A 14,885-nucleotide genomic window follows, 5' to 3' on the forward strand; every position below is an offset into this window, starting at 1 on the left:
TTCACCTGCATCCTATTTCACAATGGACTGCTTTTTGAAGCACGTGATCTCAGACAGTGAGGCTCTTCCTGCATTTTAGGAACATGTCATTAAACCATCTCCAATTTTTTTTTACTGTTTCATGATGTAATGGTTATTTATGTGTAGATCTGAGTTAAAATTAGTTTTGTTAATAACAACTAAACTTTTAATTAACAAATCAGCAGCACTAGGTAGAAATGTGCATATCAGATACTTTCAAATATCACAAAACTGTAGTGCTATCTGTGGAATTACAGTGAATGTATTGCAATTATTTCCATCAGCCACATTGTAAGAAACATTACAAAGTTTATTTGTTCATTCCAGAACATATTATCATCTTCATCATAATCAACAATTGCCACCAAGCTCAGGAAATCTTTCACATCTTAAAGTTAATCTTAAATATATCTCTATAACACTGACATGAGCTGTTTCTTTTTAAAACATAAACAGTAATTGAAAAATTAAATCAATATTTTTTGGAAACCATCATACTCACCATTGTATCCTAATCCTGATTTAATCCTAGTTTGCAGCCTTGATGTTATGAACTAATTATTTCACATATACATTTGCAGAATCCTATGATGTGCCTTTCACAATATCCATACTGCCACTAAAGAATGCAAAATTTGATCATGAGAGATCTGCAGAGATTAAATGAATGATGAGAGAAAATGCATGTTAATAAACAAATTTATGATTGTGCAGTGGCAGGTGTGCTAATTCTATAATAAATAAGCATGGGACCAATGAAATAAACAGAACGATAATAAATTATTTTGGACTCCAGGTAATGTCTGGTAGTGGTATAGAAGTAGTTGTGGCCGAGTGGTTAAGGCGATGGACTTGAAATCCATTGGGGTTTCCCCGCGCAGGTTCAAATCCTGCCAGCTACGTATTGCTTTTCGAGCATGTCAAAAACAGAGATCATACTTCCTTGACTCATTTATTTTCTAGGAAACTATACTAGCTATTATATTTCCCATAGTTTGACTATTAATATAGCAGCTACCAAATAGAAATTGCAACAGGTTTTAAATGACAATTATGAAATGGAAAGCAATTATTTTTCCACAGAAGCTCATCACAAAATCAACGTGCAGGTAGTTGTGGCCGAGTGGTTAAGGCGATGGACTTGAAATCCATTGGGGTTTCCCTGTGCAGGTTCAAATCCTGCCAGCTACGTTACATTTTGCTTTTCAAACTTATTTAAAAACACAATATGCATTTAAGATGTAGAAAAGCAAAATATGTTATGTTGAACAATGTAACTGTCTCATCCTAAATCACCTTCACCTGCATCCTATTTCACAATGGACTGCTTTTTGAAGCACGTGATCTCAGACAGTGAGGCTCTTCCTGCATTTTAGGAACATGTCATTAAACCATCTCCAATTTTTTTTTACTGTTTCATGATGTAATGGTTATTTATGTGTAGATCTGAGTTAAAATTAGTTTTGTTAATAACAACTAAACTTTTAATTAACAAATCAGCAGCACTAGGTAGAAATGTGCATATCAGATACTTTCAAATATCACAAAACTGTAGTGCTATCTGTGGAATTACAGTGAATGTATTGCAATTATTTCCATCAGCCACTTTGTAAGATACATAACAAAGTTTATTTGTTCATTCCAGAACATATTATCATCTTCATCATAATCAACAATTGCCACCAAGCTCAGGAAATCTTTCCCATCTTAAAGTTAATCTTAAATATATCTCTATAACACTGACATGAGCTGTTTCTTTTTAAAACATAAACAGTAATTGAAAAATTAAAATCAATATTTTGTGGAAACCATCATACTCACCATTGTATCCTAATCCTGATTTAATCCTAGTTTGCAGCCTTGATGTTATGAACTAATTATTTCACATATACATTTGCAGAATCCTATGATGTGCCTTTCACAATATCCATACTGCCACTAAAGAATGCAAAATTTGATCTTGAGAGATCTGCAGAGATGAAATGAATGATGAGAGAAAATGCATGTTAATAAACAAATTTATGATTGTGCAGTGGCAGGTGTGCTAATTCCACATTAAATAAGCATGGGACCATTGAAATAAACAGAACGATAATAAATTATTTTGTACTCCAGGTAATGTCAGGTAGTGGTATAGAAGTAGTTGTGGCCGAGTTGTTAAGGGGATGGACTTGAAATCCATTGGGGTTTCCCCGCGCAGGTTCAAATACTGCCAGCTATGTCTTACTTTTCGAGAATGTCAAAAACAGAGATCATACTTCCTTGACTCATTTATTTTCTAGGAAACTATACTAGCTTTTATATTTCCCATAGTTTGACTATTAATATAGCAGCTACCAAATAGAAATTGCAACAGGTTTTAAATGACAATCATGAAATGGAAAGCAATTATTTTTCTACAGAAGCTCATCACAAAATCAACGTGCAGGTAGTTGTGGCCGAGTGGTTAAGGCGATGGACTCGAAATTCATTGGGGTTTCCCCGCGCAGGTTAAAATCCTGCCAGCTACGTTACATTTTGCTTTTCAAACTTATTTAAAAACACAATATGCATTTAAGATGTAGAAAAGCAAAATATGTTATGTTGAACAATGTAACTGTCTCATCCTAAATCACCTTCACCTGCATCCTATTTCACAATGGACTGCTTTTTGAAGCACGTGATCTCAGACAGTGAGGCTCTTCCTGCATTTTAGGAACATGTCATTAAACCATCTCCAATTTTTTTTTACTGTTTCATGATGTAATGGTTATTTATGTGTAGATCTGAGTTAAAATTAGTTTTGTTAATAACAACTAAACTTTTAATTAACAAATCAGCAGCACTAGGTAGAAATGTGCATATCAGATACTTTCAAATATCACAAAACTGTAGTGCTATCTGTGGAATTACCGTGAATGTATTGCAATTATTTCCATCAGCCACTTTGCAAGATACATAACAAAGTTTATTTGATCATTCCAGAACATATTATCATCTTCATCATAATCAACAATTGCCACCAAGCTCAGGAAATCTTTCCCATCTTAAAGTTAATCTTAAATATATCTCTATAACACTGACATGAGCTGATTCTTTTTAAAACATAAACAGTAATTGAAAAATTAAAATCAATATTTTTTGGAAACCATCATACTCACCATTGTATCCTAATCCTGATTTAATCCTAGTTTGCAGCCTTGATGTTATGAACTAATTATTTCACATATACATTTGCAGAATCCTATGGTGTGCCTTTCACAATGTCCATACTGCCACTAAAGAATGCAAAATTTGATCTTGAGAGATCTGCAGAGATGAAATGAATGATGAGAGAAAATGCATGTTAATAAACAAATTTATGATTGTGCAGTGGCAGGTGTGCTAATTCCACATTAAATAAGCATGGGACCAATTAAATAAACAGAACGATAATAAATTATTTTGTACTCCAGGTAATGTCAGGTAGTGGTATAGAAGTAGCTGTGGCCGAGTGGTTAAGGCGATGGTTCAAATCCTGCCAGCTACGTCTTGCTTTTCGAGCATGTCAAAAACAGAGATCATACTTCCTTGACTCCTTTATTTTCTAGGAAACTATACTAGCTTTTATATTTCACATAGTTTGTCTATTAATATAGCAGCCACCAAATAGAAATTGCAACAGGTTTTAAATGACAATCATGAAATGGAAAGCAATTATTTTTCCACAGAAGCTCATCACAAAATCAACGTGCCAGTAGTTGTGGCCGAGTGGTTAAGGCGATTGACTCGAAATCCATTGGGGTTTCCCTGCTCAGGTTAAAATCCTGCCAGCTACTTTACGTTTTGCTTTTCAAACTTATTTTAAAAACACAATATGCATTTAAGATGTAGAAAAGCAAAATATGTTATGTTGAACAATGTAACTGTCTCATCCTAAATCACCTTCACCTGCATCCTATTTCACAATGGACTGCTTTTTGAAGCACGTGATCTCAGACAGTGAGGCTCTTCCTGCATTTTAGGAACATGTCATTAAACCATCTCCAAATTTTTTTTTACTGTTTCATGATGTAATGGTTATTTATGTGTAGATCTGAGTTAAAATTAGTTTTGTTAATAACAACTAAACTTTTAATTAACAAATCAGCAGCACTAGGTAGAAATGTGCATATCAGATACTTTCAAATATCACAAAACTGTAGTGCTATCTGTGGAATTACAGTGAATGTATTGCAATTATTTCCATCAGCCACATTGTAAGATACATAACAAAGTTTATTTGTTCATTCCAGAACATATTATCATCTTCATCATAATCAACAATTGCCACCAAGCTCAGGAAATCTTTCCCATCTTAAAGTTAATCTTAAATATATCTCTATAACACTGACATGAGCTGTTTCTTTTTAAAACATAAACAGTAATTGAAAAATTTAAATCAATATTTTTTGGAAACCATCATACTCACCATTGTATCCTAATCCTGATTTAATCCTAGTTTGCAGCCTTGATGTTATGAACTAATTATTTCACATATACATTTGCAGAATCCTATGATGTGCCTTTCACAATATCCATACTGCAACTAAAGAATGCAAAATTTGATCTTGAGAGATCTGCAGAGATGAAATGAATGATGAGAGAAAATGCATGTTAATAAACAAATTTATGATTGTGCAGTGGCAGGTGTGCTAATTCTACATTAAATAAGCATGGGACCAATGAAATAAACAGAACGATAATAAATTATTTTGTACTCCAGGTAATGTCTGGTAGTGGTATAGAAGTAGTTGTGGCCGAGTTGTTAAGGGGATGGACTTGAAATCCATTGGGGTTTCCCCGCGCAGGTTCAAATACTGCCAGCTATGTCTTACTTTTCGAGAATGTCAAAAACAGAGATCATACTTCCTTGACTCATTTATTTTCTAGGAAACTATACTAGCTTTTATATTTCCCATAGTTTGACTATTAATATAGCAGCTACCAAATAGAAATTGCAACAGGTTTTAAATGACAATCATGAAATGGAAAGCAATTATTTTTCTACAGAAGCTCATCACAAAATCAACGTGCAGGTAGTTGTGGCCGAGTGGTTAAGGCGATGGACTCGAAATTCATTGGGGTTTCCCCGCGCAGGTTAAAATCCTGCCAGCTACGTTACATTTTGCTTTTCAAACTTATTTAAAAACACAATATGCATTTAAGATGTAGAAAAGCAAAATATGTTATGTTGAACAATGTAACTGTCTCATCCTAAATCACCTTCACCTGCATCCTATTTCACAATGGACTGCTTTTTGAAGCACGTGATCTCAGACAGTGAGGCTCTTCCTGCATTTTAGGAACATGTCATTAAACCATCTCCAATTTTTTTTTACTGTTTCATGATGTAATGGTTATTTATGTGTAGATCTGAGTTAAAATTAGTTTTGTTAATAACAACTAAACTTTTAATTAACAAATCAGCAGCACTAGGTAGAAATGTGCATATCAGATACTTTCAAATATCACAAAACTGTAGTGCTATCTGTGGAATTACCGTGAATGTATTGCAATTATTTCCATCAGCCACTTTGCAAGATACATAACAAAGTTTATTTGATCATTCCAGAACATATTATCATCTTCATCATAATCAACAATTGCCACCAAGCTCAGGAAATCTTTCCCATCTTAAAGTTAATCTTAAATATATCTCTATAACACTGACATGAGCTGTTTCTTTTTAAAACATAAACAGTAATTGAAAAATTAAAATCAATATTTTTTGGAAACCATCATACTCACCATTGTATCCTAATCCTGATTTAATCCTAGTTTGCAGCCTTGATGTTATGAACTAATTATTTCACATATACATTTGCAGAATCCTATGGTGTGCCTTTCACAATGTCCATACTGCCACTAAAGAATGCAAAATTTGATCTTGAGAGATCTGCAGAGATGAAATGAATGATGAGAGAAAATGCATGTTAATAAACAAATTTATGATTGTGCAGTGGCAGGTGTGCTAATTCCACATTAAATAAGCATGGGACCAATTAAATAAACAGAACGATAATAAATTATTTTGTACTCCAGGTAATGTCAGGTAGTGGTATAGAAGTAGCTGTGGCCGAGTGGTTAAGGCGATGGTTCAAATCCTGCCAGCTACGTCTTGCTTTTCGAGCATGTCAAAAACAGAGATCATACTTCCTTGACTCCTTTATTTTCTAGGAAACTATACTAGCTTTTATATTTCACATAGTTTGTCTATTAATATAGCAGCCACCAAATAGAAATTGCAACAGGTTTTAAATGACAATCATGAAATGGAAAGCAATTATTTTTCCACAGAAGCTCATCACAAAATCAACGTGCCAGTAGTTGTGGCCGAGTGGTTAAGGCGATTGACTCGAAATCCATTGGGGTTTCCCTGCTCAGGTTAAAATCCTGCCAGCTACGTTACGTTTTGCTTTTCAAACTTATTTTAAAAACACAATATGCATTTAAGATGTAGAAAAGCAAAATATGTTATGTTGAACAATGTAACTGTCTCATCCTAAATCACCTTCACCTGCATCCTATTTCACAATGGACTGCTTTTTGAAGCACGTGATCTCAGACAGTGAGGCTCTTCCTGCATTTTAGGAACATGTCATTAAACCATCTCCAATTTTTTTTTACTGTTTCATGATGTAATGGTTATTTATGTGTAGATCTGAGTTAAAATTAGTTTTGTTAATAACAACTAAACTTTTAATTAACAAATCAGCAGCACTAGGTAGAAATGTGCATATCAGATACTTTCAAATATCACAAAACTGTAGTGCTATCTGTGGAATTACAGTGAATGTATTGCAATTATTTCCATCAGCCACATTGTAAGATACATAACAAAGTTTATTTGTTCATTCCAGAACATATTATCATCTTCATCATAATCAACAATTGCCACCAAGCTCAGGAAATCTTTCCCATCTTAAAGTTAATCTTAAATATATCTCTATAACACTGACATGAGCTGTTTCTTTTTAAAACATAAACAGTAATTGAAAAATTAAAATCAATATTTTTTGGAAACCATCATACTCACCATTGTATCCTAATCCTGATTTAATCCTAGTTTGCAGCCTTGATGTTATGAACTAATTATTTCACATATACATTTGCAGAATCCTATGATGTGCCTTTCACAATATCCATACTGCCACTAAAGAATGCAAAATTTGATCTTGAGAGATCTGCAGAGATGAAATGAATGATGAGAGAAAATGCATGTTAATAAACAAATTTATGATTGTGCAGTGGCAGGTGTGCTAATTCTACATTAAATAAGCATGGGACCAATGAAATAAACAGAACGATAATAAATTATTTTGTACTCCAGGTAATGTCTGGTAGTGGTATAGAAGTAGTTGTGGCTGAGTGGTTAAGGCGATGGACTTGAAATCCATTGAGGTTTCCCCGTGCAGGTTCAAATCCTGCCAGCTACGTCTTGCTTTTCGAGCATGTCAAAAACAGAGATCATACTTCCTTGACTCCTTTATTTTCTAGGAAACTATACTAGCTATTATATTTCCCATAGTTTGTCTATTAATATAGCAGCTACCAAATAGAAATTGCAACAGGTTTTAAATGACAATCATGAAATGGAAAGCAATTATTTTTCTACAGAAGCTCATCACAAAATCAACGTGCAGGTAGTTGTGGCCGAGTGGTTAAGGCGATGGACTCGAAATCCATTGGGGTTTCCCCACACAGGTTAAAATCCTGCCAGCTACATTACATTTTGCTTTTCAAACTTATTTAAAAACACAATATGCATTTAAGATGTAGAAAAGCAAAATATGTTATGTTGAACAATGTAACTGTCTCATCCTAAATCACCTTCACCTGCATCCTATTTCACAATGGACTGCTTTTTGAAGCACGTGATCTCAGACAGTGAGGCTCTTCCTGCATTTTAGGAACATGTCATTAAACCATCTCCAATTTTTTTTTACTGTTTCATGATGTAATGGTTATTTATGTGTAGATCTGAGTTAAAATTAGTTTTGTTAATAACAACTAAACTTTTAATTAACAAATCAGCAGCACTAGGTAGAAATGTGCATATCAGATACTTTCAAATATCACAAAACTGTAGTGCTATCTGTGGAATTACAGTGAATGTATTGCAATTATTTCCATCAGCGACATTGTAAGATTCATAACAAAGTTTATTTGTTCATTCCAGAACATATTATCATCTTCATCATAATCAACAATTGCCACCAAGCTCAGGAAATCTTTCCCATCTTAAAGTTAATCTTAAATATATCTCTATAACACTGACATGAGCTGTTTCTTTTTAAAACATAAACAGTAATTGAAAAATTAAAATCAATATTTTTTGGAAACCATCATACTCACCATTGTATCCTAATCCTGATTTAATCCTAGTTTGCAGCCTTGATGTTATGAACTAATTATTTCACATATACATTTGCAGAATCCTATGATGTGCCTTTCACAATATCCATACTGCCACTAAAGAATGCAAAATTTGATCTTGAGAGATCTGCAGAGATGAAATGAAGGATGAGAGAAAATGCATGTTAATAAACAAATTTATGATTGTGCAGAGGCAGGTGTGCTAATTCTACATTAAATAAGCATGGGACCAATGAAATAAACAGAACGATAATAAATTATTTTGTACTCCAGGTAATGTCTGATAGTTGTATAGAAGTAGTTGTGGCCGAGTGGTTAAGGCAATGGACTTGAAATCCATTGGGGTTTCCCCCCGCAGGTTCAAATCCTGCCAGCTACGTCTTGCTTTTCGAGCATGTCAAAAACAGAGATCATACTTCCTTGACTCATTTATTTTCTAGGAAACTATGCTAGCTATTATATTTCCCATAGTTTGTCTATTAATATAGCAGCTACCAAATAAAAATTTCAACAGGTTTTAAATGACAATCATGAAATGGAAAGCAATTATTTTTCTACAGAAGCTCATCACAAAATCAACGTGCAGGTAGTTGTGGCCGAGTGGTTAAGGCGATGGACTCGAAATTCATTGGGGTTTCCCCGCGCAGGTTAAAATCCTGCCAGCTATGTTACATTTTGCTTTTCAAACTTATTTAAAAACACAATATGCATTTAAGATGTAGAAAAGCAAAATATGTTATGTTGAACAATGTAACTGTCTCATCCTAAATCACCTTCACCTGCATCCTATTTCACAATGGACTGCTTTTTGAAGCACGTGATCTCAGACAGTGAGGCTCTTCCTGCATTTTAGGAACATGTCATTAAACCATCTCCAATTTTTTTTTACTGTTTCATGATGTAATGGTTATTTATGTGTAGATCTGAGTTAAAATTAGTTTTGTTAATAACAACTAAACTTTTAATTAACAAATCAGCAGCACTAGGTAGAAATGTGCATATCAGATACTTTCAAATATCACAAAACTGTAGTGCTATCTGTGGAATTACAGTGAATGTATTGCAATTATTTCCATCAGCCACATTGTAAGAAACATAACAAAGTTTATTTGTTCATTCCAGAACATATTATCATCTTCATCATAATCAACAATTGCCACCAAGCTCAGGAAATCTTTCCCATCTTAAAGTTAATCTTAAATATATCTCTATAACACTGACATGAGCTGTTTCTTTTTAAAACATAAACAGTAATTGAAAAATTAAATCAATATTTTTTGGAAACCATCATACTCACCATTGTATCCTAATCCTGATTTAATCCTAGTTTGCAGCCTTGATGTTATGAACTAATTATTTCACATGTACATTTGCAGAATCCTATGATGTGCCTTTCACAATATCCATACTGCCACTAAAGAATGCAAAATTTGATCATGAGAGATCTGCAGAGATTAAATGAATGATGAGAGAAAATGCATGTTAATAAACAAATTTATGATTGTGCAGTGGCAGGTGTGCTAATTCTACATTAAATAAGCATGGGACCAATGAAATAAACAGAACAATAATAAATTATTTTGTACTCCAGGTAATGTCTGGTAGTGGTATAGAAGTAGTTGTGGCCGAGTGGTTAAGGCGATGGACTTGAAATCCATTGGGGTTTCCCCGCGCAGGTTCAAATCCTGCCAGCTACGTCTTGCTTTTCGAGCGTGTCAAAAACAGAGATCATACTTCCTTGACTCATTTATTTTCTAGGAAACTATACTAGCTATTATATTTCCCATAGTTTGACTATTAATATAGCAGCTACCAAATAGAAATTGCAACAGGTTTTAAATGACAATTATGAAATGGAAAGCAATTATTTTTCCACAGAAGCTCATCACAAAATCAACGTGCAGGTAGTTGTGGCCGAGTGGTTAAGGCGATGGACTCGAAATCCATTGGGGTTTCCCTGTGCAGGTTCAAATCCTGCCAGCTACGTTACATTTTGCTTTTCAAACTTATTTAAAAACACAATATGCATTTAAGATGTAGAAAAGCAAAATATGTTATGTTGAACAATGTAACTGTCTCATCCTAAATCACCTTCACCTGCATCCTATTTCACAATGGACTGCTTTTTGAAGCACGTGATCTCAGACAGTGAGGCTCTTCCTGCATTTTAGGAACATGTCATTAAACCATCTCCAATTTTTTTTTACTGTTTCATGATGTAATGGTTATTTATGTGTAGATCTGAGTTAAAATTAGTTTTGTTAATAACAACTAAACTTTTAATTAACAAATCAGCAGCACTAGGTAGAAATGTGCATATCAGATACTTTCAAATATCACAAAACTGTAGTGCTATCTGTGGAATTACAGTGAATGTATTGCAATTATTTCCATCAGCCACTTTGTAAGATACATAACAAAGTTTATTTGTTCATTCCAGAACATATTATCATCTTCATCATAATCAACAATTGCCACCAAGCTCAGGAAATCTTTCCCATCTTAAAGTTAATCTTAAATATATCTCTATAACACTGACATGAGCTGTTTCTTTTTAAAACATAAACAGTAATTGAAAAATTAAAATCAATATTTTTTGGAAACCATCATACTCACCATTGTATCCTAATCCTGATTTAATCCTAGTTTGCAGCCTTGATGTTATGAACTAATTATTTCACATATACATTTGCAGAATCCTATGATGTGCCTTTCACAATATCCATACTGCCACTAAAGAATGCAAAATTTGATCTTGAGAGATCTGCAGAGATGAAATGAATGATGAGAGAAAATGCATGTTAATAAACAAATTTATGATTGTGCAGTGGCAGGTGTGCTAATTCCACATTAAATAAGCATGGGACCATTGAAATAAACAGAACGATAATAAATTATTTTGTACTCCAGGTAATGTCAGGTAGTGGTATAGAAGTAGTTGTGGCCGAGTTGTTAAGGCGATGGACTTGAAATCCATTGGGGTTTCCCCGCGCAGGTTCAAATACTGCCAGCTATGTCTTACTTTTCGAGAATGTCAAAAACAGAGATCATACTTCCTTGACTCATTTATTTTCTAGGAAACTATACTAGCTTTTATATTTCCCATGTTTTGACTATTAATATAGCAGCTACCAAATAGAAATTGCAACAGGTTTTAAATGACAATCATGAAATGGAAAGCAATTATTTTTCTACAGAAGCTCATCACAAAATCAACGTGCAGGTAGTTGTGGCCGAGTGGTTAAGGCGATGGACTCGAAATTCATTGGGGTTTCCCCGCGCAGGTTAAAATCCTGCCAGCTACGTTACATTTTGCTTTTCAAACTTATTTAAAAACACAATATGCATTTAAGATGTAGAAAAGCAAAATATGTTATGTTGAACAATGTAACTGTCTCATCCTAAATCACCTTCACCTGCATCCTATTTCACAATGGACTGCTTTTTGAAGCACGTGATCTCAGACAGTGAGGCTCTTCCTGCATTTTAGGAACATGTCATTAAACCATCTCCAATTTTTTTTTACTGTTTCATGATGTAATGGTTATTTATGTGTAGATCTGAGTTAAAATTAGTTTTGTTAATAACAACTAAACTTTTAATTAACAAATCAGCAGCACTAGGTAGAAATGTGCATATCAGATACTTTCAAATATCACAAAACTGTAGTGCTATCTGTGGAATTACAGTGAATGTATTGCAATTATTTCCATCAGCCACATTGTAAGAAACATAACAAAGTTTATTTGTTCATTCCAGAACATATTATCATCTTCATCATAATCAACAATTGCCACCAAGCTCAGGAAATCTTTCCCATCTTAAAGTTAATCTTAAATATATCTCTATAACACTGACATGAGCTGTTTCTTTTTAAAACATAAACAGTAATTGAAAAATTAAATCAATATTTTTTGGAAACCATCATACTCACCATTGTATCCTAATCCTGATTTAATCCTAGTTTGCAGCCTTGATGTTATGAACTAATTATTTCACATATACATTTGCAGAATCCTATGATGTGACTTTCACAATATCCATACTGCCACTAAAGAATGCAAAATTTGATCATGAGAGATCTGCAGAGATTAAATGAATGATGAGAGAAAATGCATGTTAATAAACAAATTTATGATTGTGCAGTGGCAGGTGTGCTAATTCTACATTAAATAAGCATGGGACCAATGAAATAAACAGAACGATAATAAATTATTTTGGACTCCAGGTAATGTCTGGTAGTTGTATAGAAGTAGTTGTGGCCGAGTGGTTAAGGCGATGGACTTGAAATCCATTGGGGTTTCCCTGCGCAGGTTCAAATCCTGCCAGCTACGTCTTGCTTTTCGAGCATGTCAAAAACAGAGATCATACTTCCTTGACTCATTTATTTTCTAGGAAACTATACTAGCTATTATATTTCCCATAGTTTGACTATTAATATAGCAGCTACCAAATAGAAATTGCAACAGGTTTTAAATGACAATTATGAAATGGAAAGCAATTATTTTTCCACAGAAGCTCATCACAAAATCAACGTGCAGGTAGTTGTGGCCGAGTGGTTAAGGCGATGGACTCGAAATTCATTGGGGTTTCCCCGCGCAGGTTAAAATCCTGCCAGCTACGTTACATTTTGCTTTTCAAACTTATTTAAAAACACAATATGCATTTAAGATGTAGAAAAGCAAAATATGTTATGTTGAACAATGTAACTGTCTCATCCTAAATCACCTTCACCTGCATCCTATTTCACAATGGACTGCTTTTTGAAGCACGTGATCTCAGACAGTGAGGCTCTTCCTGCATTTTAGGAACATGTAATTAAACCATCTCCAATTTTTTTTTACTGTTTCATGATGTAATGGTTATTTATGTGTAGATCTGAGTTAAAATTAGTTTTGTTAATAACAACTAAACTTTTAATTAACAAATCAGCAGCACTAGGTAGAAATGTGCATATCAGATACTTTCAAATATCACAAAACTGTAGTGCTATCTGTGGAATTACAGTGAATGTATTGCAATTATTTCCATCAGCCACATTGTAAGATACATAACAAAGTTTATTTGTTCATTCCAGAACATATTATCATCTTCATCATAATCAACAATTGCCACCAAGCTCAGGAAATCTTTCCCATCTTAAAGTTAATCTTAAATATATCTCTATAACACTGACATGAGCTGTTTCTTTTTAAAACATAAACAGTAATTGAAAAATTAAAATCAATATTTTCTGGAAACCATCATACTCACCATTGTATCCTAATCCTGATTTAATCCTAGTTTGCAGCCTTGATGTTATGAACTAATTATTTCACATATACATTTGCAGAATCCTATGATGTGCCTTTCACAATATCCATACTGCCACTAAAGAATGCAAAATTTGATCTTGAGAGATCTGCAGAGATGAAATGAATGATGAGAGAAAATGCATGTTAATAAACAAATTTATGATTGTGCAGTGGCAGGTGTGCTAATTCCACATTAAATAAGCATGGGACCATTGAAATAAACAGAACGATAATAAATTATTTTGTACTCCAGGTAATGTCAGTTAGTGGTATAGAAGTAGTTGTGGCCGAGTTGTTAAGGCGATGGACTTGAAATCCATTGGGGTTTCCCGGCGCAGGTTCAAATACTGCCAGCTACGTCTTGCTTTTCGAGAATGTCAAAAACAGATATCATACTTCCTTGACTCATTTATTTTCTAGGAAACTATACTAGCTTTTATATTTCACATAGTTTGTCTATTAATATAGCAGCTACCAAATAGAAATTGCAACAGGTTTTAAATGACAATCATGAAATGGAAAGCAATTATTTTTCCACAGAAGCTCATCACAAAATCAACGTGCAGGTAGTTGTGGCCGAGTGGTTAAGGCGATGGACTCGAAATCCATTGGGGTTTCCCCGCGCATGTTCAAATCCTGTCAGCTACGTTACATTTTGCTTTTCAAACTTATTTAAAAACACAATATGCATTTAAGATGTAGAAAAGCAAAATATGTTATGTTGAACAATGTAACTGTCTCATCCTAATTCACCTTCACCTGCATCCTATTTCACCATGGACTGCTTTTTGAAGCACGTGATCTCAGACAGTGAGGCTCTTCCTGCATTTTAGGAACATGTCATTAAACCATCTCCAATTTTTTTTTACTGTTTCATGATGTAATGGTTATTTATGTGTAGATCTGAGTTAAAATTAGTTTTGTTAATAACAACTAAACTTTTAATTAACAAATCAGCAGCACTAGGTAGAAATGTGCATATCAGATACTTTCAAATATCACAAAACTGTAGTGCTATCTGTGGAATTACAGTGAATGTATTGCAATTATTTCCATCAGCCACATTGTAAGATACATAACAAAGTTTATTTGTTCATTCCAGAACATATTATCATCTTCATCATAATCAACAATTGCCACCAAGCTCAGGAAATCTTTCCCATCTTAAAGTTAATCTTAAATATATCTCTATAA

The 14,885-nt window shown here is 33.7% G+C and overlaps 18 non-coding genes across 18 annotated transcripts; all 18 read left to right on the top strand.

The window, feature by feature from the left end:
• The first annotated feature begins 841 nt into the window (after positions 1-841).
• TRNAS-UGA (transfer RNA serine (anticodon UGA)) lies at positions 842-923 on the top strand. Its single transcript has one exon. It is a non-coding gene; the product is annotated as a tRNA-Ser (tRNA).
• A 207-nt stretch (positions 924-1,130) lies between these two features.
• TRNAS-UGA (transfer RNA serine (anticodon UGA)) lies at positions 1,131-1,212 on the top strand. The gene has a single exon. It is a non-coding gene; the product is annotated as a tRNA-Ser (tRNA).
• Positions 1,213-2,449: 1,237 nt separating this feature from the next.
• On the top strand, positions 2,450-2,531 carry TRNAS-CGA (transfer RNA serine (anticodon CGA)). Its single transcript has one exon. It is a non-coding gene; the product is annotated as a tRNA-Ser (tRNA).
• A 1,205-nt stretch (positions 2,532-3,736) lies between these two features.
• On the top strand, positions 3,737-3,818 carry TRNAS-CGA (transfer RNA serine (anticodon CGA)). The gene has a single exon. It is a non-coding gene; the product is annotated as a tRNA-Ser (tRNA).
• Positions 3,819-5,057: 1,239 nt separating this feature from the next.
• TRNAS-CGA (transfer RNA serine (anticodon CGA)) lies at positions 5,058-5,139 on the top strand. The gene has a single exon. It is a non-coding gene; the product is annotated as a tRNA-Ser (tRNA).
• A 1,205-nt stretch (positions 5,140-6,344) lies between these two features.
• On the top strand, positions 6,345-6,426 carry TRNAS-CGA (transfer RNA serine (anticodon CGA)). The gene has a single exon. It is a non-coding gene; the product is annotated as a tRNA-Ser (tRNA).
• Positions 6,427-7,375: 949 nt separating this feature from the next.
• TRNAS-UGA (transfer RNA serine (anticodon UGA)) lies at positions 7,376-7,457 on the top strand. Its single transcript has one exon. It is a non-coding gene; the product is annotated as a tRNA-Ser (tRNA).
• A 207-nt stretch (positions 7,458-7,664) lies between these two features.
• Positions 7,665-7,746, top strand: TRNAS-CGA (transfer RNA serine (anticodon CGA)). Its single transcript has one exon. It is a non-coding gene; the product is annotated as a tRNA-Ser (tRNA).
• Positions 7,747-8,694: 948 nt separating this feature from the next.
• Positions 8,695-8,776, top strand: TRNAS-UGA (transfer RNA serine (anticodon UGA)). The gene has a single exon. It is a non-coding gene; the product is annotated as a tRNA-Ser (tRNA).
• A 207-nt stretch (positions 8,777-8,983) lies between these two features.
• TRNAS-CGA (transfer RNA serine (anticodon CGA)) lies at positions 8,984-9,065 on the top strand. The gene has a single exon. It is a non-coding gene; the product is annotated as a tRNA-Ser (tRNA).
• Positions 9,066-10,012: 947 nt separating this feature from the next.
• TRNAS-UGA (transfer RNA serine (anticodon UGA)) lies at positions 10,013-10,094 on the top strand. The gene has a single exon. It is a non-coding gene; the product is annotated as a tRNA-Ser (tRNA).
• Positions 10,095-10,301: 207 nt separating this feature from the next.
• On the top strand, positions 10,302-10,383 carry TRNAS-CGA (transfer RNA serine (anticodon CGA)). Its single transcript has one exon. It is a non-coding gene; the product is annotated as a tRNA-Ser (tRNA).
• A 948-nt stretch (positions 10,384-11,331) lies between these two features.
• TRNAS-UGA (transfer RNA serine (anticodon UGA)) lies at positions 11,332-11,413 on the top strand. Its single transcript has one exon. It is a non-coding gene; the product is annotated as a tRNA-Ser (tRNA).
• A 207-nt stretch (positions 11,414-11,620) lies between these two features.
• TRNAS-CGA (transfer RNA serine (anticodon CGA)) lies at positions 11,621-11,702 on the top strand. The gene has a single exon. It is a non-coding gene; the product is annotated as a tRNA-Ser (tRNA).
• A 947-nt stretch (positions 11,703-12,649) lies between these two features.
• Positions 12,650-12,731, top strand: TRNAS-UGA (transfer RNA serine (anticodon UGA)). The gene has a single exon. It is a non-coding gene; the product is annotated as a tRNA-Ser (tRNA).
• Positions 12,732-12,938: 207 nt separating this feature from the next.
• TRNAS-CGA (transfer RNA serine (anticodon CGA)) lies at positions 12,939-13,020 on the top strand. Its single transcript has one exon. It is a non-coding gene; the product is annotated as a tRNA-Ser (tRNA).
• A 948-nt stretch (positions 13,021-13,968) lies between these two features.
• Positions 13,969-14,050, top strand: TRNAS-UGA (transfer RNA serine (anticodon UGA)). Its single transcript has one exon. It is a non-coding gene; the product is annotated as a tRNA-Ser (tRNA).
• A 207-nt stretch (positions 14,051-14,257) lies between these two features.
• On the top strand, positions 14,258-14,339 carry TRNAS-CGA (transfer RNA serine (anticodon CGA)). Its single transcript has one exon. It is a non-coding gene; the product is annotated as a tRNA-Ser (tRNA).
• The last annotated feature ends 546 nt before the right edge of the window (positions 14,340-14,885 follow it).

The sequence above is a fragment of the Taudactylus pleione genome, unplaced genomic scaffold, assembly GCF_031769625.1.
Source record: "Taudactylus pleione unplaced genomic scaffold, aTauple2 ptg000085l, whole genome shotgun sequence".
Classification (NCBI taxonomy): Eukaryota; Metazoa; Chordata; class Amphibia; order Anura; family Myobatrachidae; genus Taudactylus; species Taudactylus pleione.